Here is a 26,571-nt window from a genome sequence, read left to right as displayed (position 1 = left end):
TTTATCTGTTCTCCGCTCGTATCCACTCCGACTCTTCTCCAGTTTGTTCAGCTCGTTTCACTGTTTTACTAATCAACAGTAAACAGTAATCAACAGCCTGGCTGACACCTCAATGTCTTTTCAACACTGGATTGGTCACCAACTCTTCTACCATCTTTAAACAGGGCACCACGAATTGAAAGAAGGCAGAAATCAAAGCGGTGTGTGTGGAGTGGACGCCTTTTTTCGTGCTCGCCGATTTGAGAGGGACGCGACTGAAGGAATACACGGAAAGGAGGAAGAGGAGGCGACGATTTAAAAGAGAAATGCGATTTGTAAACTTGAAACGAGCCGGAGGAACAGACACGCGAGGGGACAGGAGGTTTCAAGTTCGGGATGTGTTGATGGACACGAACGCGCGGCTTGCCTCTGATTACTGTAATTCAGTGAAGCGAAAGAAAACTCACACACATATAAAGTGTCGCCCATAAACCCTGAGCACTTACTGTCTTTCTGTGATGAGATGTTTTTTTAAAGTCGTTCACATTCCTAGTTCAGCTGCAAACATTCCATAATATCTTGAATCGTCTTGTATACAGCCTGTCTGCGGCCAGATTCACAAGAAGAGACTGCTCAGGTTTTCTTCCGTCGCTCCATGATGACGTAATTCAACTCGCCTTTAAAATATCGAGCATGCGCCGAGAAGCTTCAGCGGGATTCGCTCCGAGTACTGGGATCCACTTTCAGACCGCAGTGTTCGCGCCCCAAGCTGGCCTCAACGACTCAGATTTTTCGTAGATGGGCTCCCATCCAGATAACAAGCTTAGCTTCAGGGGGGCTGATCTGTTCCGAAATCCTTGAAGCATGGCTGCTGGTAATACTGTTGCAGTCCATCCATGTTGTAGCTGCAGGTGAGTAAGGCAGGATCAAGCACGAGTCAAACGCCGAAGCAAATCTCTGTGCAAAAGTTCATTTAAAAAGATTAAGTGAAAATTCAAAGCAAACAATACACACAAGAATAAAGAAAAAGGTTGTTACACACGTAAAATCTTCTTCTTTCGGCTGCTCCCGTTAGGGGTCGCCACAGCGGATCATCTTCCTCCATATCTTTCTGTCCTCTGCTTATTGTTCTGTTACACATGTAGAATAAAAGGCAAAAAAAAAAGGAAAAAAGGTCTCTTCTTTAAACAGCTTTTCTTGTCAAAATTTAGACGTTTCTATTCTTAAAGATGCTTTATTCATTAGAGCACGTTGCGTTGCATAATATTGGGCACGTTAAGGCACGGTTTATAACTCTCAGCAAGGCAGGTCACTAAGTGAGACTAATCTATAGTCGGAGAGACAAGGAATAGTTTGATTATACCAATTCAATTCAGCTTGCGAGGGTTATAAGAACCTCCCATAGACAATGCACTAATATGTAGGCAAATATTTAATATAACTTAAATAACTAGCAAATGGCTCTTACACATGTGGTTTCGATGAACAGCTTAACATAGAGAAGTTTATCATGATAGTGTGACAGGAATGCACTGTGAGACATTACATTAACCAGGTTCAAACAAAGAGCACTAATAACCTGAATAAAACTAAATGTATTCTTGTAACGTCGGCTCGCATGATAACACTGACTGCATGCTGCGCATCTGCTTAATCTTTACTTTAAAGGTAACGTCAATAAACCAGCAATATCTGAAGAAATGAAGGTCACATGACTATTTCCCACCTTCTTTGGTGTATGTAGTTGTATATCAGGTCGGGGAGCATGCACTGGTGCAGCGCGTTATCATTCCCTCCACACAACAAAACAGCTTGGGATCCCAGATGGCAACCCCCCCCCAGGCAGACATGCGGTCCAGTCCCACCCTCTGGAAATGACCATCTATCTGCCACAGCTAGGTGTTACCTGGGAGTCCCCTTGGTCTGGTCCAGCCGCTCAGGTACTCAACAATGAGGGTCCTGCTAACCGAATCACCCTCTGGGAATCGTGCCTCATTGCCGTAGTGCTATAACTGACACCTCCTCACAATGCAGGTATTGTGCCTCATTCGGTACTCCATGAGCAACCACTCATTTAATACAAAGTCAGACTAGCAGTGCCCAAGAATTCTCCAAAATGACACAGTGATGAAGGAGTCCAGTGTTCATCTCAGGTCACTGGATAGCATCCATGTCTCACAGTCATATAGCAAAACAGGGATCACAAAGACTTAGACCTTCGTCCTTTTGCAAAGATTTTAGAAGCACCACACACCCTTTCCAGGGACCTCACCATCCCCATGCTCTCCCAATCCATCTACTGATTTCATAGGAAGAGTCACCAGAGACATGAATGGCACTGCTGAGGTAAGTAAACCTCTCGACAAGGTCGACACTCTTTCCGCAGACAGACACACTGCTGATGGCTGTTCCCAAGAGGTCATTAAAGGCCTGGATCTTGTTTTTTATCAGGACACACGCAAGCCCAGACCCTCAGACACTTAAGACCCCCAAACAGAGCCTCCATTGACTCTGTGAATATCACAGCATTGTCAGCAAAGTCAAGATCCATGAATCTTTCTTCACCAACAAATGCCCCACAGCTCCTGACCCCACGCCCCTGCCCAACACCCAGTCCATAAAAGCATTGAACAGAGTAGGAGCAAAAACACACCTCTGATGAACCCCAGCATCAATTGGGAAAACACAGAGGTCCTGCCTCCACTCTGCACAGCACTCAAAGTACCACTATATAGGCCGGCCATGATATCCAGCATCCTCGAGGGGTTCCCACGAACCCTCAGGATGTCCCAAAGGGCAGCTCGATCAACTGAGTCAAATACTTTACAAAAATCGACAAGGGCTGCAAAGAAAGTCTGCCAATATTCATGCTTGCACTTGATGAAAAACCTTACTGCCAGGATATTATCGATAATAGACTTCTTAGGCATAAAACCAGACTGCTCTGGTCTCTGGTAGGTAAGCAAGTTATCATAGATCCCATAGAGGATGATCTTAGCAAGGACGTTACTCGGCACACAGAGTACGGTTATCCCTCTGTAGTTGCCACAATCCAGGTGATCACCTTTCCCTTTCCAGATAGGGATATAATGTCAGTTGGGATGATGGCCGTCTCACAAATGGAATGCCAGGAGGATAACCATACCACCAACATGGAGAAGCTCACCCTGGATACCACAGATCCCTGCAGACGTTCCTTCCCTCAACTGGTTCACCACTTATGCAATCTCATCTTTCTTGGAGAATCCAGGCCTTTCCCAAAAATCATCTCAATTGTTCACAAAGGCTATGCTTTTATCTGCACACCAGGTTTCTAGCCAGCAGTGAAGGGAACATAATCGGCTATACATCACATCCCCTCTTATATAATCTTGGTAAGAGGCCAGATACAATTGTCAGAGAAGGTCTCCCACATCACATTAGGAATGTCAGTCACACTCAAGTCTGCAGGTTCCTCACACAAACTGCATGCAAACTCATTAGTCCAGCCTCATTCTCCTAGTAGGTGGTATCCTACTAGACATAAGCTGGATCTTCAGAGTAGCAACAACAAGTCTGTGGTTGGAATTCACAAACTGGGCACTTCTGTAGACCCTGCAGTTCTGTAGGAGACTCCGTGATCAATCTCCTTAACCACTCCACCCATATTGGAGTACCAAGTCCAACGATGCGGCTCAGAGCGCTGGAAAAAGAATCAAGTTATCTGCAGCCCCTGACCTTTTGCAAAGTCAAGGAACATGGAACCACTTTCACCACATTCACCAGACCCATGGAGACTGAAACAATCCTCATACCTAGCCCTGTCAGTGCCAGTGGTCACATTGAAGTCACCCATGACCAGAGGAGTGTCACCACATGGGCACCCATCAACCACCAAGTGAAGCTGTGAATAAAATGTCTACCTCACTGAGACATCACTCACCATGGTCAGAGGATACACTGAGACAACATACAAGGCCCCTAGAGAGTGCCGTAATCTGATTCTCATAATATACTCATTGAACATAGTGACATTGGACACCATTGTGAAGAGCCAGCAACAGCTACTCCCTGAGTATGACAGCCATCAGAGCGATCAGACCAATAAAAGGTGTACCTACCTACAGAGATCTGGCCAGTCTCAGGTCTACACACCTCAGAGAGTGCTGTCACTGAAATGTGGAGTTTAAGAAGCTCCTCCAACAGCAGAGGAAGTTGATCATCATGACAGACAACAAGATCTTCCAAACACCTACCCAGATCAGCTGCCTAAAAATTGGAACCCCAGTGCTGCTGTGCAATGGGCGACGCCTCAGCACCACATCAGTTCTGATCCCCAACAGGCCTGACCTCATTGGCTTTCCAGGAGATTCCACACTTCTGGGGATGATTAGCATGCATGTTGTAAGTGCATTTATCAAGGACTTTTATAAATGTTTTAAAAAAATCTTTGTTTTTAGTAATTTTTGTAGGCTATGTATCACATTGTGAATTTTTCGGAATGCAATGAAGTTGAGTTGGTGCCATCCAATTGGGTATCCAATGGAGTGTGTGCTTGGCCACCATATAAAACTGGAGATATCCATAAGGCTATAATAAATAAAGAGCAGCCGAAAGAAAACTGGAAATCATTTAAGGTTGAAGTTATGTACACGACAGGTTTGTATTTATAATATTTGGTATAATTGTCATATCATATCATGTCATCTTCCAGCCCACTATATCCAGAAAAGGGTCACGGGGGTCTGCTGGAGCCCATCCCAGCAGGGTGCAAGGCAGGAACAAACCCTAGACAGGGCTCCAGTACATCGCAGGGTGCACACGCATACACACACTAAGGCCAATTTAGGATCTCCAAATCACCTAACCTGCATGTCTTTGGGAGGAAACTGGAGCGTCAGGAGGAAACCCATGCAGACACGGGGAGAACATGCAAACTCCACACAGGGAGGACCCGGGACAGGAACCCAGGTCTCCTTACTGCGAGGCAGCAGTGCTACCACTGTGCCACCCTGGTATAATTGTATTCCTGAGTACTGTATATCCATATTATAGAGTAAATGCTCTTACATCTGGAATTTAACAGATAATTACAGAACTGCAAGACTGAAGCTTCCAGTTGCCGAAAGACACTCAGATTTGCAGACAGCAGAAGATGAAGAAGACAATGAAATTCCAAAAAAGACAAAAAGAAGGAAAATGTAAGCCTGAAATAGTTAATATGCTTGAACTGTAGCATCACCTGCCGACTGTTGCTTATGTTAATACAGTGAATTTTCAAGCTGTAATACTTGATCTTTTAAAGAGAAAACACTAAGTTTAATGATCCAGTTATCTCATTTTATTTATATACTGTAATTTAATTTAGTATAACTACCACAAGGCTAATTCATGAAAATTTGTCTAAATTGGTAAAGCATTTTTTCTCATAATTGTACAGTTGTATGTTGTATAACTGTGTATTTTGTCAATAATTTCTTAATCTTTTCCCAAAGAGCAAACACAAGATTTGATAGTGATAGCGACGGTGATGTCTGTAGTAAACCCAAAAGCCATCTACCTCCACCACCCAAGATAACCCCTCCTCAAAAATTTTCAAAATCAACCACCAAGATATCTGCTGACCTTGGAGAACTTGGACGAAATGCAAAATCAATGTGCAGGATGCATCAACCTGACAGTGTTCAGCTACATTCTGAATGTAGGTCCACTGAATGTGGAAGATGCACTCAAGAAATGAAAAGCCTGAGAAATGATTACAAAAATCAAAGTGCATCTACAGTGGAAGAGCACCTAACCCCAGAGTGTGTGGAAATTGCAAATACTGCATTTAGACACTGGTCTACCTCACAACAAAATGATGGACCAAATCAAGACATTTATGGCCATAAGTGTTTTATCTCAGTTTCTCTTTAATATAGCTGCCTCTGTGTTTGTCACTTTAAATAAAGCCCTGATAACCAGACTCAACTGTGAAGCACGAAAATAATTACCCTAAATGTTTTACATTTTGAGTAAAAGAATTATGAATCTGTGCAACTTTGTGTGTGTATTTAATGTTTCTCACAAGATCCACTTTTCATTACCTTTATTCATTAATACAGCTAAATTGATTTTACCTTCTCTTTTCATTCCACATCCCAAGAGCCAGCTTCTGTAGCCGAGGATCGGACCGCCAAGGTGCCCGCCTTCAGCCACCACCCAACTCACACTGCACCCGACCTCCTTGGCCCCTCCCATAGGTGGTGAGCCCATGGGAAGGGGGACTCACGTTGCCTCTTCGGGCTGTGCCCGGCCGAGCCCCATGGGTGCAGGCCTGGCCACCAGGTGCTCGCCTTCGAGCCCCACCTCCAGGCCTGGCTCCAGAGGGGGGCCCCGGTGACCCACGTCCGGGCAAGAGAAAACGCCGTCCAAAGTTTTCATTCATCATAGAAGGTTTTCAGAGTAGAGCCGCTGCTCCTCCGCATCAAGAGGAGTCAGATGAGGTGGCTCGGGCATCTGATCAGGATGCCTCCTGGATGCCTCCCTGGTGAGGTGTTCTGGGCACGTCTAACCGGGAGGAAGCCCAGGGTAAGACCCAGGACACGCTGTAGGGACTATGTCTCTCGGCTGGCCTGGGAACGCCTCGGGATTCTCCTGGAAGAGCTAGAAGAAGCGGCCAGGGAGAGGGAAGTCTGGGCATATCTGCTCAAGCTGCTGCCCCCGTGACCCGACCTCAGATAAGCGGAAGAGAATGGATGGATGGATGGATTCTCTTTTCATCTGTTTCCTTTATTTTTCCACTTTTCATCATGCTTGCCAATTTATAGTTTACATTTCATCCCCTTTGGTAAATGTCTGTGACAATTATGATCTTATTTTGTTTGATATTAATTTTGTGGTGTTTGTACATTGTTTTAGCCATTCTTCGAAACATTCTGGTTAAGCAGGAGATGATGATGGAGCAAGTCAAAGTGATTTTAAAAACCGTACAAGACCTACATGAGAAATGCTGTAGTGACAGTGGTTCAGATCCAGTGCTGGAAAAAGACATTCTTCCACTTCAAGATCTCACATCCATGCAACAGCTTGAAAGTGACCTAGCGGTTGGTGGAGATTTTAGAAAAAAACTAGTAAGGAAAAACTTTTTTAATAACAACTGAAACATATACCTTCAAACAACGACAGGCTTCAAGTTGTATTGTCTTAAATGCCCAAATGGCGCTCATCAGATATGCACAAGCTGTGATGTGTAGTCAAAATCGTAGGCATAGTTAAAAAATAAATATATTGTTAATTATTTAAGTCAGAAAAGCTTTTAACAGTCTACAACATTACATTTTTAAAAGGACTGAAAAAATTCCTATCCGAGCATGGTTGTCAGTTTTTGGGAGTATTGAAGACTGCTACTGTAGTCAAATCTTTGTTGAAAATTAAATGAAGTGCTCATAACTTGACATGTCTGACCACAGATAACATCTGTAAAGGCCGTCAGTATTGGGCATGACAATATGCTAAAGGACTGTCAAAAGCTTTTTTTATTTGACATTGCTGGCATATCATATCAAATGGTGCTTGGAGTCCCATGTCCAAGCTTACCCCAAAGATTCAGCATGTACATTTTATTATATAGCTCCACCTATATTAGCTTCATTGGAAAGCTACCTAAAAACATAGGTGCTTGAACTTCTAGCATATTTTACTTTGTTGCTTGTTCCGATTCCTCCTAATGTTTCTATTGCATCGAGCATCTTAAGAAGTTATGAACTCCAGTGAATTATTTTTTTTCTTTCTGTAAACCTTTGGCAGATTACATTGCTTGGGATTCAAGGAGGCATTGATGTGAGAGACACGGTGTGGAGAATCATGAGGCAAACTTTCACCAATTCATTGGCCAAACAACTTAACTGGAGGGGAATAAATGGAAAAACATGTTTTCATAGCCTTCACATTAAGGATATTGTGATTGGTGAGTACTGTATTTATAATGATTTCAATATGCATACACTGTCTTTTAAAATGAAGTAACCTGTGACTGAAAATTTCTGTGAGATGAGTATCTTTTTGTTGTTTGTTTACAATAAGTCAAGCTATTAAAGGTAAACTATATGCATTATGACCAGATAAAAAGTGTACATGTTCTCTGCATTAACCATCTTAGGTTTCACATTGACATGGACAATAGTTCCTTATTAAATGTCACTTTCCTTGTCGGAAACTACTGTTTCAAAAAACCTTAACACACGAACACTTTTTTAATAGCCAGGTCAAGATGTAAACAAACTAAGTGGCTGCTCAGGGCCCTCTGGCCACCAAGGAAACCCCAGTTGAATGGGGGGGAAAAAGATCTAATGTTTAACATTCAACATTAAATGAAATGTATCAGGCAAAATACTAAATGGTGTTAAAAAATAAAGGGAAATTATAGCCATGTATGATAACTACTTTACTTTATTTTCCATATACAAGTTCTTACATTAAGGGGCGGCATGGTGGCGCAGTGGGTAGCGCTGCTGCCTCGCAGTTGGGGGACCTGGGGACCCGGGTTCGCTTCCCGGGTCCTCCCTGCGTGGAGTTTGCATGTTCTCCCCGTGTCTGCGTGGGTTTCCTCCGGGTGCTCCGGTTTCCTCCCACAGTCCAAAGACATGCTGGTTAGGTGGATTGGCGATTCTAAATTAGCCCTAGTGTGTGCTTGGTGTGTGGGTGTGTTTGTGTGTGTCCTGCGGTGAGTTGGCACCCTGCCCGGGATTGGTTCCCTGCCTTGTGCCCTGTGTTGGCTGGGATTGGCTCCAGCAGACCCCCGTGACCCTGTGTTCGGATTCAGCGGGTTGGAAACTGGATGGATGGATGGAAGTTCTTACATTAGGAATTTGTCATTTTTGCATACCCCAGCTTGTTCTCCAGAGACACAGAGAGAAGGAAAGAAGCTTTTGCATCAGAGTGCAATCTATTTGTACAGAATAAAATTCTACTATGGGTCTTAAAGTCTTCAGCCAGCAGTGATGCTAACCTGTAATCGGGTTAAACATTAGTGATAAGCAATTGGTCATGTTTGTGAACTAACTACAGGGAAGTATTTAAAGCCAGTCATTTAGGCAGTAACGAATGCAAATACTGAATTGTACAAATATCTCTAGTTGTAAATATTGTTTCTTGTCAGAATACAACTACATTTTATATAGTCGCTTTGTTTACTGAAAATAAACAACAAAGACATAGCCTACACTTGCAGCCTGTTTCTTTACCATTATGGTTGGATGCAGTCAATGCTCATGCCTGACAAATAACCAAGTATCAACTGCTGATTGACTCAGACTGTATAATGACTGTTCTTTAGATGCAGTACGAAGAAACTCTGTAACATCAAGAGCCACAACTCAGGAAATAGAAATGTGGATTAAGAGATGGCTTCATCTGGCTGCAGATAGGGATGGAGGGAGACGAGCAAGAATGGAGCGTCAGAGGAAGAACAGCTATCAAGAATCAGGTGAGCACTATCAACCCTCAAACACGTCTAGTAAGAAGTTAATTAGGAAATTGTAGAATTTCAAGTAACTGATCAACTGTTGATTTCTTGGCTGCAGGTGAAATGCATGTTCTTTCAAGTCATCATTAAGACCAGCCTTCTAAACCTTTGCTGAGGACAAGCTGGACAAATGTGATAACTTGATCTGCCACAACCTTCCCAAAGAGATTAGTGCTCATTCAATGCTTTCTGAGTTCTAACATCAGGCACCATCTGGAACTGTGTGTAATAGTGGGTATCCAATCATGGACTTTATAAAGTTAATGTTTGTACATTTTGTTGACTGAAATTTTTACCATCACTGTTTGATACATTCTTGTTTTGTGCTTGTTTTAAAGACTTACATTTAGGAAACCTTTCCCTGTTTGTTTATTTAAATAATTCATTGTGCAAGACAACAGTTAAAATTAAGTTCAATATGTAAAGTAAAAATCTATTTTATAATATGTGTATCTCACCTATGTGATGTTTTTTAGGCACATACAGGCTTATTTGTTATTTTTCCATGTGTATGCTCACATGATTCATAAGAAAATGGTAATGTAAAACTGTATAAATTGTAAATGTATTATAGACTATTTTGTCATGGTGGTTTATTTATTTGGATATGTCAGAAACGCAAGGAACTTTGTTTTGTTTGTTTTCTATATAAATAAAACATTTACTTTTATTATTGTCACATCTACAAACTTTAGTATTAGTAATTTTGTTACTGATTATGTAATGCAGATTCAGGATTGTTCTGTTTGTTGAAATGCATTACACTGTATATGACAATAAAATGTAATAAGTTTAAATATGCGTATTTGGGTTTGTTTCCATCCATCCATCTATTTTCCAACCCGCTGAATCCGAACACAGGGTCACGGGGGTCTGCTGGAGCCAATCCCAGCCAACACAGGGCACAAGGCAGGAAACAATCCCGGGCAGGGTGCCAACCCACCACAGTTGGGTTTGTTTGTTCATATTAAAGATATGCAGTAGATAATAGTCGGATAGCATATATGGAAAGTAAGAGTAAATAATTGATATTTAAATAAGTAATAGTGTAACTTAAAATACTATATACTATTATACTATGTAATACTATAGTCATATAGAATATAGAATAGTATAGAACTATATAGTATAGTATAGTATATAGTTATAATATTATTTACTCCATATTTACTTCTACTTATAATTATATTACTAGGGTGTATAATTATATTTAAATTATAAATTATATATTTATAATTTATAAATTATATACAATTATATTAATTATATATTTAAATTATTTAAATTATATTTAAATGAGCAAAGTGAAAATCTGACCTGTGGCCCACATGAGGCCCAGTTAATTTTCATCTGGTTCAGTGCTGGGCAGACTTCGGCAGGTTTGGCTGAGTTTTAATTTTGTTTTGGCTGGGATGCGGCATCCGGATGTGGTCCACTCTCTTGCCATCAATCCATGTGGTAAGTGGGCCAGAAAGTCCTAGCAGAAGTGGACCAGATTTGGGCCAGATGAAATTTGCTATCTGGGTACGCATGAAGAGCACAGAATTAGGGCGAAACACGTGTCGTGTACTCTTTGCATAATTTGAAAGTAAACAATTTCAACCATTCTATGATCTGCTTCTTGCAACTGAAAGACGGCACATGGCGGATGTTAACCGACTTGCTGACCGCAACGTTAGGGGCTTCAACTCTGGCGCTGACGATAGAGATTCGATTCCCGAGAGGGGATGAAGTGAGTGTGTATGCCTGATGAGCCCAGAATTAGGGAGAAACACGTGTCGCATACTCTTTACATTATTTCAAAGTAAACTATTAAAACCATTCTATGATCTGCTTCTGGGAACAGAAAGAGGGCACGTGGCGGATGTAAGGCGACTTGCTGACCAACCACAAGCGTAACCTGGCAGGTAACCACCCATACAGTCAGATTGTGATTCAGAAAACGAATGCCATGAATGTAATTACCACGATCTACATACTGTCAAATAAATGAAACACACGCCGTAGCGCGACAGCTGTGAAAAGGGAGGTTCACAAAAAAACAGATCCTTAACAAATTGTTATTGGTATATTTTCGATCCGTTTAAAAAGGTTTTCTTTTCTTAATAAAAAATTAAAAGCAGTACTTCGCCGCAACGAAGCGCGAGAATTTGGCTATATATATTTGCTTCTCACAATTAAAAGAGGGCACGTGGTGGATTTTAGACGACTTGATGACCAAGCATAAGTGTTACCTGCCAGGTAACCACCCATACAATCAGATTGTGATTCAGACTAGGAATGCAATGAATGTAATTACCCCGATCTACATACAAGGCGAAAGTCTTGCAACATTCAAAGATGATGGTTTGGGATAAGTACACCATGGAACATAAAAGAGCTTATGAAGCCTTGAACCGAAAAAAGCAAGATCTCAGAGATCGTAAAAAAAAAGGAGGTAATGTCGTTTTACTCGCTGTAGATTTTAGTCAAACATTACCAGTTATTCCAAGAGGGAGACCAGAAGATCAACTCAACGCGTGTTTAAAATCCATGCTTCTCCCACGGTCGGTTATATGTCGCGTGTTCTCGGGTAGGTACACCAAAAAATGTATACATTTAAGCATGTAATGGGCAAAGAAAAAATGAGGTATACCCGAAGGCACTGCAGTAGTACTTAATGTAACTTTACTTCTTAAATGTTAATGTTTTACTGTTTAATAATTTATACGCTTCTTATATGTTGTTCAAATTCTTTTATCAAAATACCAGTGACAGCGCAATGCACGATAACATGGACTGAATACACCATACGCATCCGCCCACAGCCGCCCTGGTGTGCGCAGATAGGAGTTGATTCTACAATAAAATAAAATAAAGATAAAAAGAGTAATACAATCATCACCCATAAAGCGGATAGTAGACGTGACGTACTATATGTGTACCAGATTTCAAGTCAATAGGTGAAACGGTTTGCGAGCTACAGGTGATTTAAAATCCTGGACAGACAAGCGAATAGCCACGGTAGCAACATTTTACTGTTTAATAATTTATATTTATATGAAATGTGCTTCTTATATATTACTTCATATTCTCATATGATAATGATGCTAATGTTGTTTATATTGATTTCTATGTTATTGTAAGTGCATGTATGTGTGTATATGTATGTATGTATATATATATATATATATATATATATATATATATATATATATATATGACAGCAACACTCATAACAATGAGAACACAATTACATTGACAATCATGTTACGTTATTTTTAAAATGTTTCCTTTACTTTTTCATAACCTCTTTAACACACTACTTCTCCGCTGCGAAGCGCGGGTATTTTGCTAGTAACAAATAAAATTATGTTTTTTTTTTATCCGAGTCTGCTTTTGACTGCTAACGGGTAATTAGTGGTCGTCTGTGTCGCTGATCTAAGGGGCTCGGTGCCTCCAGCTAGACTCTCACGCAGTCGGCATAAACAACCGTGTGGTTAAATCGTGGAGAGCTGCAACCGTTTGCATGGACTGCTTGTGATCAAATTAAAACAAAACCATTTCAAATTCTGGACAATCACTTGTGACATTAAAACCTATAAAGTGGTCAGGTCAAGATTACTTCTCCGTTTTTTTAGAGGCTGCTGCGAAGATTACAAATACATTTAAACTTGCTTCTAAAAGATACTGTTAGGGAGAAGACTACTAAAATGCGCAGTCGCCCGTAATTGTTCATTCGATGTCAGTGCCTCCGATTCTCCAAAGCCCTCGCGCTCAGTCCATGTGTCCGTGCTTGATTCAAACTCTCATCTGTTGTTTAGGGTGGTCTGTATCTGGAAGACTTTGATTCCACACAGTGCTGGAGTCCACAATAGGTTGCAGTAATCCCCACTTTCACAGTTGTAATCGTGGTAAATAACAGGTTAATTGTGCAGCACTGCTGTACAAAAGTCTGAGTACGCGGTCTGTTGCGTCATCACGCTCGCTGGTTATACGTGAGCATGCGCACTTGTTATTTCTGCATCTGATACGCAGAAACGCTGTACTGTAGTTCCAGGAGTCCACGTTGCCGCATTTGTTCAATTGCTTGTATACTTAGTTTAACGTTTAAAACTGTATAAAGCACGTTCAGAAATGTTGTTTCTCTATTAATATATAAGAGCTTCTAGAAAACAGACTTGGTAATGGCTATTTAAGTAGTGATGTGTTCAAGTCTGTACAGTGCTAACGCATTTAGTAACTTATATTCATTGTCTTTTGCCAACGACGGCACGTCATAGCGCTCTGTTAATTTCTGCCGCCATCTACTGACCTTTTTGGGTATTACCAGTTTTTAGCGTTCTGTCGGCTTTAATTTTTGTGTTACAGTATTTTATGTTATTGTATTTGTTCTGTTTCAGAAACCACAAACACATTTATCTGCAAACAAATATTTAGGTTTACAAAGCCATTGTAACGAATCCTTTTTTTGCAACGTTCAGCAGTTAACTGAGTCATTCTACATTAATTCTGGTTTGCTTCGTCCTTCTTATCGAGGATTAGGATTTGGTGCCACATACACACTAGACGCACGCACTGTTTAACAACTACGTTAACAACCTGTGAATTTTGAGTTTTTGTTTCTGAGAGTAACAGTAGTTGCAGCATGCCCAAATGTAGTAAACAAATACTAATGTTTATTAATTTACCAAAGAATATTGAGAGGTAAAATGAAGCGTGGGCGGCATGGTGGCGCAGTGGGTAGCGCTGCTGCCTCGCAGTTAGGAGACCCGGGTTCGCTTTCTGTTGTGTTTACGGTTCTCAGTGGTCCCCATGGCCGGATTAAGGTGGGTGCTATTGATGCTGCAGCATTAGGCCCATTCCTGAAATAGACAAGAATTTTCCGGAAGCTGAACAGTTTTCCTTTGCTATATTAACCTCAAAATAATTCTTAGCATGAAATTTGGAGTCCGACTTTCGGACACCTAGACACAGCGTTACTTATTATACAGTTACTATTGTTCTTTGCACTGTGAAGTAACTATAACGTCATTGTGTTTATTGTTAACCAAAGATTTCAAGTTAATGCTATCAATTTTACGCTAAACAGTTTACTTAGTAATTTAGCTGTGTTTTTTGCAATATCCTGGGGATTCTTGCCACTTTATTATTGTTCGGTAAGTGCCACGTAGTAAATTTTTCACCTTGAAAGTTAGTTGTACAGTAAAAATCGATGGCTATTTTAAATAGTTATCTGTAAAGGTAAAACTAAAAGCCAGCCTGCAGGCCCGGCATGGATGTTTAGAATTTTTAAAATCCTCAACAAGATTCTGGTCTATTATGAAATTTAAATCGTGGACAAATTTTTACCCTCAAGAGCCTGAACTGAGTCACTTTGACTCAATGTCTCTGCAAATTCATTTTTTCTTACTCTGTTTCGTAAGAGAATTGCAAAATTTTGTGTATTTCATTGTTAGGTTTTCTGCATTAAGTGCACTTTTCAGACAATTGCTATTGAATGTTGATGTTACATAGTTTGATGTTAATCTCGAGTTGTTAGGATACTACATCGTTATTATTATTCATGTTCAATAAAGGCTGGCTGGTTGCATCGCAAGCAATTAAGGCTCCTTGGTCGGTCTGAGTGCGCAGGTATGGTGAATGTCGAATGCACATGCACCAATGCCGAGAAAAAATAGGCCTTTTTTACGCTGCAGCATCAGGCCCAATTTCGTCTTAATCTGGCCCTGGTGGTCCCAACATGTCTTTCTAGTATCAATACAGTGAGATTCATCCAAGCACTTTAGAATGGTGTGACAAGATGGAATTCTATTCTTCATCACCGATGCTCGTTAAACTTAAAGCAGAATCTTCCTTGCACATCTGCTACAAATTTTGAATCAATGTATTGCTGAATGGCGAGCACATGATGATCTATCGACCATGGCCACTTAAACTGATTTTATTATACAACACTCGCACCCGGGCGTCACAGTGGTGCAGTGGTAGCGCTGCTGCCTCACTGTAAGGAGAGCTGGGTTCGCTTCCCAGGTCCTCCATGCGTGGAGTTTGCATGTTCTCCCCGTCTCTGCGTGGGTTTCCTCCCACAGTCCAAAGACATGCAGGTTAGGCGCATTGGCGATTCTAAATTGTCCTGTGTGTGTGTGTGTGTGTGCCCTGCGGTGGGCTGGTGCTCTGCCCAGGGTTTGTTTCCTGCCTTGTGCCTTGTGTTAGCTGGGATTGGCTCCAGCAGACCCCTGTGACCCTGTAGTTAGGATATAGCGGGTTGGATAATGGATGGAAAATGAAGCATTTTTACTGAATTTAAATAATGTTATATCAGTTTGCAGTTTATAATAAGCTCCAAAGGGCACAAGTCCACACTTAAAACAAAACCGCATACATCCATTTTTGTTAAGCAAGAATGCTCAAGTATTGAACAGTGTCTTACGAATGTCCAAATGCCGTAAAATACCATATTTGTAATGTTTTCAGGAAAAACAAACATATATTTTTGTTAGAATGTGCCGTTTTTGTCAGGAGTCCGCCACTGCTCTTCACATCATTACTTGTCTGCAGCCCATGAAAGAGAACTTTGTTGTTTCAAGTATTTTAGCACTTAGGGCAAGATTAGGCAAATTACGCAAGGTTTAGGTGTTTAAAAAATAAAAAAAATTGAAAACAAGCCTTGTCGTTTCCCTTAAAATGTTTTCTTTGTCCTGACTTAACTTAAACCGAGTAAATGGAAAAATAAAGGTTTAATCCTCTACTCAAAACATAAACGAGCGTATTTGAGAAAGAAGACGAAATCCTTAAGTTAACAAATGTTATTATTCCATCAAGTAATGAGATATTTCAATTATTAATACTTTATGTAGATCATATTTTGTGGAGCTCAAAATTAACAACTTCACTGGGGGGGTGGGGGGATCACATCACAGTCAAATTTGTCACCAGTGCCACCCCTAGCCAAACTGCGGTCCTAAGCAGAATCTTCTTGGAGCATCTCCCCAAATCCACTACATTACTATTTCTTATAACAGCTATAATTTGAATAATAAATGTATAAATAACACAAATTTAACTGTCATTTTAACATCAAATAAAATACTTTTATCCATCCATCCATCCATTATCCAACCCGCTATATCCGAACTACAGGGTCACGGGGTCTGCTGGAACCAATCCCAGCCAACACAGGGCACAAGGCAGGAACCAATCCTGGGCAGGGTGCCAACCCACCGCAGAATACTTTTTATAATTAATACATTATTATTAATAACTCCAGCCTGTTTGTTTGACTGTTACAACATCACACGTCTACATCTTCTGAAGGCCAAGTCATCTCTTGAGTTGAGTCCCAGGTAAAGATGTTGAAGCCGAGCAGAGTTTCAATAGAAGGACTTAATTAATCGCTGAACACATTCAGAGAAGGATTCATTGAGGTGGCCTTGTAAAGCTGAAAAGGTATTTATTTGCATGTGTGTGTCGTTTCTGAAATAGAACAAACACAGTAACATTAAAGAACTCACCAAAATTATTAGATATAGAATACAAAAATGAGTAATACCCATAAAGGTCAGTAGATGGCGGCAGAAATTAACATCGCGCTATGGCAAGCAGTCGTTAGCAAAGACACAGAAAAGAAAAAAATGACTAAACGCGTTAAACTGTACAGACACGGAGCGTACACAGTCACTGCTTAAACAGCGGCTACCATATCTGTTTTTCAGTAGTATATATATATGAATAAAGAAGCAACATTTCTTACCGTACCTCAAACAGCTTTAAACATTAAACTGAACACATTTCGACATAAAGGGTTGTCTGAGTCTGAAACACGTTGGGCAAAACATCGTTGCAGCTTTAACCATTACCTATAGGAAATAAAAAACTATGGAACCAATAACTTACATCAAAACAGACGCACACTAGGTTGACAATTAATCAAACATATCCAGAAACGTGCAGACTTCGGTACGTACAGCGTTTCAGCTTATCAGGCGCAAAACGAACAGATGCGCATGCTCAGGCACAACCAGCGGGTGTAATGACGCGACAGACAGCGCGCTCAGACTTTTGTGCGCTCACCGTTGAGCCCTAAAGTGGTTTTTGCACTGCTGCTCTTGTTATTCTCTTATGTTTGCTGCCAGGGCTCGGCGTATTACTTGCATTGTTCCTAATTGTGCTTCTTTTTGTAATTTGTATGCAGTGGTGGTCATTGTTAGGACATCTAGAATATCCTGTATTTTATTTATTTATTTTTTGATAAGACATGTTGATCCCAGCACCAGTGGCACACCCTCAGTTGTTTCATTCTACACCAGTAACGGCGCACTGCTCGATAACGTGCACTGAATACACTTGACTTGATCATTCCTAGCTGTCATCCTCTTTCTCTGTACATTTACCATTTGTTTGCTCAGAGGTTGATGTGCTTCTTGCTTCCTGAGCAGCTCTGCTTTTCTCCACCCTAGCGGCCCGCTTCTTCTCTTCTTTCGTCGGCATCTTTTTGCGTTAAAACTGATTAAGTCAGTGTTTGTGTTGCAATTACTTAGTACGTTTTCCTTATTTTTTCACTTAAGCTGGCACTTGAGGCAGATTGAAGACTTAAGAATGATTTAAGATATGAAGAGGTAGGGGAAGTGATGGCAAAAGTGGTAGGGAAGACAATGGCGCCCGTATGCTTGCGCCAGACTGCCGCCCTGCTGGCCACTGCAGAGAGTTGATTCTACAATAAAATAAAATAAAAATATAAAGAGGAATAACATTGGAGGTCAATCATCACGCCGAAAGTGGATAGTTAATGTCACGTAGTATATGTGTACCAATTGGTCAAACGGTTTGTGAGCTACAGGTGATTTAAAATCCTGAACAGAAAAACGAACAGCCACGGTAGCATATTATTTAAGAAGATCCATCTCTTCTCAGATTGCATTTCTCGATATTTTATTATTTGTTGAATTTCCATTCTGATTACACACAGGACTGAAACTACAATGTTCTATGCTTCAGTCAGACTGTTTTTCTTTGATGGCTATGTCTGATTTCCTGACATCGGTTTTTCAGACTGTTGGTATTGTTATGTTCCAAGTGACTGACACCTTTCATTTTCTGATATTCGGTAAAGAAGTCATATTTCTTGCATTTTATTTCAGGAAAGTGACCTGGCAAGTTTGTTATGTATCAGCATGAGTGACAGCGTTGATAGCCATTTGTCTGATGTACCATTCTTTTCTAGTGTTTCCTTGAACTACCTGCCCTCATGTCAGTTCCTGTATTGATGTTCCCTAATTTTTCTCTACCCTTTCTCCTGCAGGTCAATGCCTCGGACCCTGGCCTGGGTGCTGTGCTGAGCCACATTATTAAAGGAGCTGAACACCTGGAGATGTAGCTCAACCAAAAACTGTTGAACCAGAAGACGAGGTATGCAGTGACATCCTCGCCATCAAATGGTTGATTTTTCAGCTCAAATATTAGGTTCGGCAGTTTATCCTGCTGACTGATCATGCACTTCTGAAGTGGTTGTGTTCCTAAAAGGTCACCAGGGGCCTCTTGTATAACAGCATGCATAGAATTCACACTAAAACATGGCGTATGGACAAAAGTGGAAAACCGGGTGAGCCAAGTTCCACACATTTTCCCTTTATAGATTCCAATCAACGTGAATAATGCACATGCACGCACCTATCACCCCGACTCCTCCCAGAATTTTGCATATGCAAATCAATATAAATAGCCCCTTCCATTCATTATTTTGTTAAAAGGTAATGGTAAAAGCACTTGTAAAAAAAAGAATTTCAGTGAATGTGAAGTGGAGACATTTAATCCTCTGTGCTCTCGTCACCATCCGCCATAGAGCTTTCCGATCTGCTCCTATACAGCTGTAATTCCCCAGTCACATACAGTGGGTTAAAATATTCTGAGTGGTGCACCAAGAGTAACAACACTAAAACAGCTATGGTATGTGACGATGCCGGTCCCCTACAGACTCCCTCTTCCCACATGGGATTCTGCTGAACCAACATTGTCCATAGTTATGACCAAGATGAGCAGACATATGAAGACAATTGACAGATGATGCCAGAGGATGGTGGATAAAGTGCTCAAGTGCTTTTAAAAACCAGTCAAAACAAAAGTAAAACCAACAAAAGTGTTAATTGTGCAGTGTTCTAAAAGAAGTACATAAATAAATTCATATAAATCCAATGAAAAGTGGGAATAAAAATAATAAATAAATCCGCTAAAATCAGAGGTTAAAATGCAGTCCAACTCTTCCTGATCTCAGCCCACCTCCTTCTCATGCTCCCCAGCTCACCCATTGCTCACGTAGCCGGTGGAGACTCAGCAGCCACGAGCTTCTTTCAGCCGACCTTCGTCTTGGCTGCCTCCAGGCATCACGGCCTGACTGTCCGAGGTCGGCTTTCCTCCCTTCTTCCTTCGCGCTCACGTGGTTGCACCTCAGAAGCCTAGGGAGGGCACCTGCCCTTGCTTGCCACACTCCACCCGAATGTTCAATGGGGCAAACTAGCCCCTAGAGCGCCACAGCTAACGCTTCTTCACGGGGCCCCAGCTCGCACTGCTTCCTCCTTTCAGGTGGCCAGATCCTCCTGCTAAGACTGCCTAAGACACGTCTTTTAACCTCGTTCGATCTTTTCCTTTGATCTCCCATCTTTGAATCCTCCCCTTTCCTTGTGCCAACCCGTATATATACACTCACATCTCAGTTGGCACAGCGCCTTAATCACATGCTGCAGGAAGCCAATGAAGCAATTGGGAACGATCGCACCCGCATGTGCAGGTGTGACTCAATCCAACTACCTCATTAACTCCCCGTGGTCGTGCAATCGTGCCCATGGAGAGTGACATGGCTTTACGAAGTTTTGAAGCCGTGGACCCACTATACCACACGGTATTTGGAATAGTCTGGCCATTCCATGCACCATTATGTTATTACAATGAAGCAAATGAAATTTGTAAACAATATGTGATTCATTTCAGTGTATTTGATAAAACTCGCATCATAGATGAGAATCTAAAAAAGAAAAAGGGAGAACACACAGAAACATTTGCAGTTCCGTGATGCTGGCTGTCGCCCATTTGCAAAACCAAGCAGAAATGTGCATATGCATGGCTTGAGGCTGCCATGAAAATGAACATGGCTTTATGCAAAGTTTAGTTTTTATACATCATAGAGTGAGCAAGGAAATGGGCGTACGTGACCGTTTATGTATGAGGCCCCCTGGTGATTTCTGAGCCATCACTCCTATAAATACACCATCCTGCATAAACAGGAGGTCCCGTCATACGAAAACTGATGCCCTTTCCAGAGTCTATGACCTCCTGGCTAGGTCTGCCTACCCCTCTATGCTACAGTCATGGCCGAAATTATCAGCACCTCTGGAGTTTTCCCAGAAAATGCACCATTTCTCCCAGAAAATTGTTGCAATTACAAATGTTTTGGTATACACGTTTATTTCCTTTATGTGCATTGGAACAACACAAAAACAAATCTGATATCATTTCACACAGAACTCCAAAAATGGGCCAGACAAAATTATTGGCACCTTTTCAAAATTGTGGGTAAATCGTTTTATTTCAAGCACATGATGCTCGTTTGAACTCACCTGTGGCAAGAAACAGGTGCTGGCAATATAGCAACCACACCTGAAGCCAGTTAAAATGGAGAAAAGTTGACTCAACCTTTCTGTTGTGTGCCTGAGTGTGCCACACTAAGCATGGAGAACAGAAAGAAGAGCAGAGAATTGTCTGAGGACTTGAGAACAAAAATTGTGGAAAAATATCAACAATCTCAAGGCTACAAGTCCATCTCCAGAGATCTTCATGTTCCTTTGTCCACTGTGCACAACATAATCGAGAAGTTCACAACACATGGCACTGTAACTAATCTCCCTGGACGTGGACGGAAGACAAAAATTGATAAAAGACTGCAACGAAGGATAGTCCGAATGGTGGATAAACAACCCCAATCAGCTTCAAAACATATTCAAGTTGTTCTGCAGACTCAGGGTGCAACAGTGTCAGCTCGAACTATCCGTCGACATCTGAACGAAATGAAACGCTATGGCAGGAGAGCCAGGAGGACCCCACTGCTGACACAGAAACATAAAAAAGCCAGACTGGAGTTTGCCAAAATGTACTTGAGGAAGCCAAAGTCCTGGGCGAACATCTTGTGGACAGATGAGACCAAGGTAGAGCTCATCATTCTACTGTTTACAGAAAATGGAATAAGGCCTACAAAGAAAAGAATACAGTACTTACAGTCAAACATGGTGGAGGTTCTAAGATGTTTTGGGGATGTTTTGCTGCCTCTGGCACTGGAGGCCTTGACTGTATGGAAGACATCATGAAATCTGAAGACTACCAAAAGATATTGGGGCGCAATGTAGGGCCCAGTGTCAGAAAGCTGGGTCTGTGTCAGAGGTCACGGGTGTTCCAGCAGGACAATGACCCCATTAACCCCAATGACCCCAAACATACCTCTAAAAGCACTCAGGAATGGTTGGAGACAAAGCGCTGAAGAGTTCTGAAGTGGCCAGCAATGAGTCCGGATCTAAATCCGATTGAAAACTTATGGATCTCAAAATTCCTGTTAGGAGAAGGCGCTGTTGGGAGATCTCAAAAGCAGTTTTTAGAAGATGAGTGGTCGGAAGTTCCAGTTGAGAGGTGTAACAAGCTTGTTGATGGTTATAGGAAGCACTTGATTTCAGTTATTTTTTCCAAAGGTTGTGCAACCAAATATTAAGTTGAGGGTGCCAAAAATTTTGTCCAGCCCAGTTTTTGAGTTTTGTGTGACATGATGTCAGATTTGGGGTTTTTTCTCTGTTTTTTTGTGTTGTTCCATTGCACATAAAAGAAACAAACGTGTATACCAAAACATTTGTAATTACAACAATTTTCTGGGAGAAATGGTGCATTTTCTGGGAAAATTCCAGGGATACCGATAATTTCGGCAATGACTGTATGTCAATCATGCAACCAAGGTTAACGTCACCACCCTGACGTGAAAGGGGGTGCAGTTGCTAAACGTATCATCTCTATTCTTACCTTCAGTGCAGAGAAAACACCCTGCTTGCCAACCCCCTACACGCTCATCATTTCCCAGATCTGCCGCTTGCGACGAATCGTGCTGTACTTTTGGATAAACACGAATATCAACTCTCTCTTTGATATCTCCATCTTTTGAAACTATTATCGCTGACAATTCGTCACAAGTTGGTTTATTATAAATGCGACTGTGATCTTTTGGATTCATATAGAAATCCAGGAAAATTTGTTTGTCCGTGTTTTTCAGATAAATTTTGTGTAAAGTGCGATACTTTTCGATGTATGGATTTGTATCTATTATTGGCTGTAGAATTTCGAATACGTCTGATCGTTTAACTCTTTCGAGTCAATGTTGCATCTCCATGATCATAAATATAAACCTGGCTGAATTGTGGTTCCTTTGAAATTAAACTTATCGTAGCTCTAACTGTTGTGGGACCACAGATTCTCATAGCGTATGGTCCTGAATTGTGTCAATCTACGTTTTGAACATTGAATGATGCGAACGCAAACAGAGTATTGTAGATTTGGATATTTTGCCTGTAGTGTTAGTGGATTTGACGTTCAGCAAATAACAAATCTTTTATTTCTCGCGGATACGCCTCTTCATTGGGAATTATGTGGTATAGTGGGTCTGCGGCTTCAAAAAAAACGGGCCGGGTTTTAAATCCATATAGCTGTGTCGTTCTCTGTGGGCGTGATTGCACGACCGCGGGGAGTTAATGAGGTAGTTGCACCGAGTCACGCCTGTACGTATGGGTGCGATCGTTCCCGATTGCTTCATTGGCTTCCTGCGGCGTGTGATTAAGGCACTGCACCCACAGAGGCGCGCGGGGAGACAGGGCTATATATATATATATATATATACGGGTCGGCAGCAGAAAGAGGGGAATGAAGATGGATGGATGGATGGAAAACAGGAGGTTAAAGGACGGGAAAGAGCAGACCTAGCTGGAGGATCTGGCCACCTGTAAGGAGGAGACAGCATGAGCTGGGGCCCCGCAAAGGTGAGCAAGGCAGGTGTTCTCCCGAGGGATCTGAGGAGCGACTGTGTGAGCGCAAAGGATGAAGGGAGGAGAGCCGACCTCGGACGGTCTGGCAGTGATGTCCTTAATGAAGGCCAAGACGGAGGTCGGCCGAAAGGAGCTCGTGGCTGTTGGGTCTCTGCCGGCTGCGGGAGTAATGGGTGAGCCGGGGAGGTGGGCTGTGATCGGGATGAGAGAGACTGTATTTTTAACCTCGGATCTTATCGAATTTATTTATTTATGGTTTTTATCTCCACTGAACACTTGTTTTTATGAATATTTATTGAACCTGATGCACTGCACTTTGGACACTTTTGTTTTTAATAAAAGCACTTTGGCACTTTTTGGAAATTTCCCCTGGCTTCATTTGTGAAGTGTCCTCATATGTCAGCTCATTTTGGTGACATTACCAATGGTGTCGGGTTCAGGGCTCCCCGTAAAGAAGATGGGAGCGTTGAGTGGACCTACATCGTCACAAAGTAACACTACTTTTCCCTGAAGGTAACACGAATCAGAAGATCTACAAGTCTCCGACTTAAACTTCAAAGCCTTACAATATCTACATACTTCTGTCATATCACCTATATCCATATATTCAGTCTCTTTTCGCTGTTCTGTTATTTCACCGAGTGATAATTTCCGTTTGTTTGCGCTAATGCGATCTTTACTATCAGCCTTTAGAGTTTTCATACTTACATTATCTCTAACGTGCTCTGCATGTGTATCGCACCAACATTTCCAAATTCTTTACGACGTTCTACTTTGTCACCTATTCTTTGTCATTTCTTCTTCAACTGTTTGTCTTTTATTTCCGCCCCTGCTAGGTTTTCAATTAATCTTTTTCTTTTGGCACAAAGACTCATCTTGTGGGATATGAAATTATCTCTCTGAAAATGTCTCATCTCAAGATATATATATATTGTCACACACGTGTGTTTAGGAGACAGCCAAAGGGCTTAAATACAGGTAATTCCATGCCAGGCCAGGGGGTGGCGGAGTGTACTAATTTTCCCTCTCGATCTTTTGCAGACCATTCTAGGGAAATCCCGCCTGGCTCTGGGGCAGCCAATGACGTAACTTCCGGTTCCGGGGCTGATGACATCACTTCCTTAGCTGGCCTTTAAAAGCCGCCTTACTGCCTGAAGAAGTCAGTTCTGTTTTGGACTCGGTTGAATGAACATGTCTATCATATTAGATCAATTTTGCAGCCGTAATCGATTAAATGGGTGGCTGCCCCAAACCTTCCTGATGTCTCATGGTCGTTCTTGTGACAATATATATATATATATATAATATATATATACACTGTATATACATATATATATACAGAGAGAGAGAGAGAGAGAGAGCGCTCTCAATCTGGAGTAACCTCCATAGAAAACGGAGAGTTCCAGTCAAGACACACTCTACCGAGCTGTTAATTCCTGGAGCCAAGAAAGCTGTCATTATATCTTTTTTTTGTTTTGGGTGTTTTATGTCATGGAGTGCCTCTTTTCATTGGCAGTTATCAATGGGGAAAACCGAAACTGGCACCTCTACACTTCCTGAGAGTCCTCTTGTATCTTTCCACCCATCCACATTGGAGTAGTTAACAAGATTTCTTGGAAAAATGAGTGAACCGATTGACCAAGCAAAAGCCGTACACCAGCTGGCTGAGCAGCAGAACCATCTGCAGCCCAGCAGACTGAAGTTGAGGAGCACCACAATGTCATGGATATGCACATCTGTGGAAGAGGCCAAGATCTAGCCAAACTGTTCACTATAATGTGCTCAAGGGAAGATGCAGAAACCTACCTGTTGATCTTCGAGTGCACTGCCATTCACCATGTGCCATTCGACTTATTGCACCACTTTTGTCAGGAGAAGCCCTGCGGCCTTGCTAGGATATGGAAGACCAAGCTGCTGTGGACTACCTCACAATACTAATACGCAATATACTCCATCATAGTAATACTACTACAGTTAAAAGTCATTTCATTACAAGCATATTTCTCACACGAATATTTAAAAAAATGAAAAGTAAAGATGTTGTTAACTCTTTTAGGGCGGATGTCGACTTTTGTCGACAGGAAGGGTTGAAGGCGAATGTCGACAAAAGTCGACATCCAGGGATAAAGGGCGACAATCAGCTGTTAATGGCGACAAATCTCACTGTCACGTCACAGGCATTCCCTCTGTGCTTGGAGGAATGCTAGACTCGTTGACTCGGCAAATAAACCTTGCGTGTGCATGAGTTGCGAAATGTAAACAAGGGCAAGATGGCACCGACATGTGAAAAGGCAGCGAAGCAAGTGCAGAAAAGAAAACACTTGGCAGACGTTGTTTTGCGCATTACCGCGGAGTCGGTCTCTTGATTTTTCAGAATCGGACTTTATTGGCAGTGATCAGGAGATCGAGCAAGAGAGTTAGAAGCAGGCATCAGCTGATCAGACACCAGCCGATGCCGCGCGAGCGGATCTGCTGCCAGTTGAGTGCCTTCGCGCAGCCGATGCATCTACGGCAAGGTTCGCATGGGATAAATACACAGACATTGATCCGTTGAGAGCCGATATGGCTACCGGAGTTTACAAGACGGCATGGCTTGCTTTTGGACACGACAGATCACCAGCTGCTGTACTTCAGGCTGCTCTCTCCTGATGCTGCTTTTCAGCTACTGTCAGACGAGACAAACAGGTAGGCAGAGATTTTTTTTGAATCGCGGGCTGCGTTTGCATCGCATTCTCGTTATTCAAAGTGGAAACCCACAACGAAAGACGAGATGAAGCGCGCTGTGGCATTACAAATAGAGATGGGACAGAACTGGTGATATAACTTCAGGGAGCATTGGTCCAAATGTGTTTTGTCCCCTGGTGGCTTAGGTACGTGCTGCTGCAAAGTTTTATTCACTTCTGTAATAAACAGAAGCAAATCCCATGGGGTGAGCCAGGCTATAATGCCATACATAAAGTTCATAAAGTTTCAGAAGATGAAAAGAGGTGACAATACGGTTTTCATGCAAGCAGAAAACTTGGTGGCAGTGGCATGGCACGATGGCAAATGGGTGACTTGTCTCTC

At 41.8% G+C, this 26,571-nt stretch overlaps 1 protein-coding gene and 1 pseudogene across 2 annotated transcripts in view; both read right to left on the bottom strand.

Annotated features, from left to right (window-relative positions):
- Window positions 1-26,571, bottom strand: part of LOC114667157 (zinc finger protein 208-like) — a 193,266-nt pseudogene that overhangs the window by 107,110 nt on the left and 59,585 nt on the right.
- LOC114665629 (gastrula zinc finger protein XlCGF26.1-like) overlaps window positions 1-26,571 on the bottom strand; it is a 249,425-nt gene that overhangs the window by 198,373 nt on the left and 24,481 nt on the right. The gene's annotated exons all lie outside the window — the stretch shown is intronic.

Source organism: Erpetoichthys calabaricus, chromosome 1 (genome assembly GCF_900747795.2).
Source record: "Erpetoichthys calabaricus chromosome 1, fErpCal1.3, whole genome shotgun sequence".
Taxonomy (NCBI): domain Eukaryota; kingdom Metazoa; phylum Chordata; class Cladistia; order Polypteriformes; family Polypteridae; genus Erpetoichthys; species Erpetoichthys calabaricus.
Note: the sequence above shows the minus strand (reverse complement) of the source record. Positions and strands in the feature narration are given on the sequence as shown.